Raw genomic sequence first — 1,275 nt, 5'->3', positions numbered from 1 at the left:
GTTACTCTTACATAGTCTCTATGAAAAATTTTACAGTAAAAGGATATTCTAACCACTAATATCTACAACGATTGTTTCGGTATCAATTCCAGTCGATCCACATTGATTACACCTTGGTAACTCTTGTTACTCTGTTTCTCGCCCTCGATATCCTCAACCGCATATCGGTCGTTTCACAAAACCTTTGTGATTTCGTAGGGTCCTCTCTTTTTCGGTTCTAACTTTCGACTTTCGCCTGTGGATGGGGAATCGCTCAGAATCATCACTAAGTCACCGACTTCGTATTGTCGCGGAGCCTTGCGCTTCTTATCATAACGTTCTTTCATAGCGACGGCATTCGCATTAAGCAATTCCGCGACTTAGTTTCATTACTTCACGCGTTAGTGGATTATCAAGAAGACCCGGGGCCCGATTTTTAAACACCACTTCGTAGGGGGTTCGCTTTGTCACTTTATGCTCGCAATTGTTAATAGCCCATTGCACGTCCCACAATTTGTCGTCCCAGTCGCGATTTTCGTCATCGTCCGTGATACTAGCGAGACAAGTCGAGAGTACTCGATTTGTTCGCTCTACCAGCCCGTTAGCGCGTGGAACCCCGGATGCGATTTTTACGTGTTGAATTTCATATTCCTCACAGAATTTCTCAAATTCTGCGGCGGTAAAAGCAGTACCCCTGTCGCTAATTATCCGATCCGGTTTCCCGTAATGAGCGATAAATTCCTTTATCATTTGAATAGCTTCCACGGCTGACTGGTCTTTTACAGCTTTCAGGACCGTGTACTTACTGTACCCACAGAGAATCGCGCCAACGTATTTATTTTCACTTTCGGAAACAACATACGGACCTGCATGATCCACGTGAACGCACTGAAAAGGAGTAGTCCCTTTTTCCAAAGGTTGCAAGTATCCCGGCTTTTTACCGTTGGGTGTCTTATAATAAAGGCAATTAATGCACCTTCGTATGTGCTCATTTACGAATTCACGCATTTTCGGGAAATAATAATTTTCTTTCAACTTTCCAAGGGTTTTATCTACGCCCAAATGAGCCAATCCACGATGAGCCTCCGCGAATAACTCATGTCGTAAATCGACGGGCACATATAAGAGAAAACGTCCCTTCTTCTTGCGATATACTCTCGCATTACACATCGTGAATCGTTCATGGGTGTCTTAATCCCCCTCCTCTAATTTTTCCCGAATCTGCATGATTTCTTCACTTCCCCTCTGCATCGCGGCGACCCAGTCCGTCGTAACCCGCAACCCCATTACTGGTAT

At 44.5% G+C, this 1,275-nt stretch overlaps 1 protein-coding gene across 2 annotated transcripts in view; it reads left to right on the top strand.

Moving 5' to 3' along the window:
* Nucleotides 1-1,275, top strand: part of LOC117177506 (thyrotroph embryonic factor) — a 371,804-nt gene that overhangs the window by 97,670 nt on the left and 272,859 nt on the right. The window lies entirely within an intron of this gene.

The sequence above is a fragment of the Belonocnema kinseyi genome, chromosome 7 (genome assembly GCF_010883055.1).
Source record: "Belonocnema kinseyi isolate 2016_QV_RU_SX_M_011 chromosome 7, B_treatae_v1, whole genome shotgun sequence".
Classification (NCBI taxonomy): domain Eukaryota; kingdom Metazoa; phylum Arthropoda; class Insecta; order Hymenoptera; family Cynipidae; genus Belonocnema; species Belonocnema kinseyi.
Note: the sequence above shows the minus strand (reverse complement) of the source record. Positions and strands in the feature narration are given on the sequence as shown.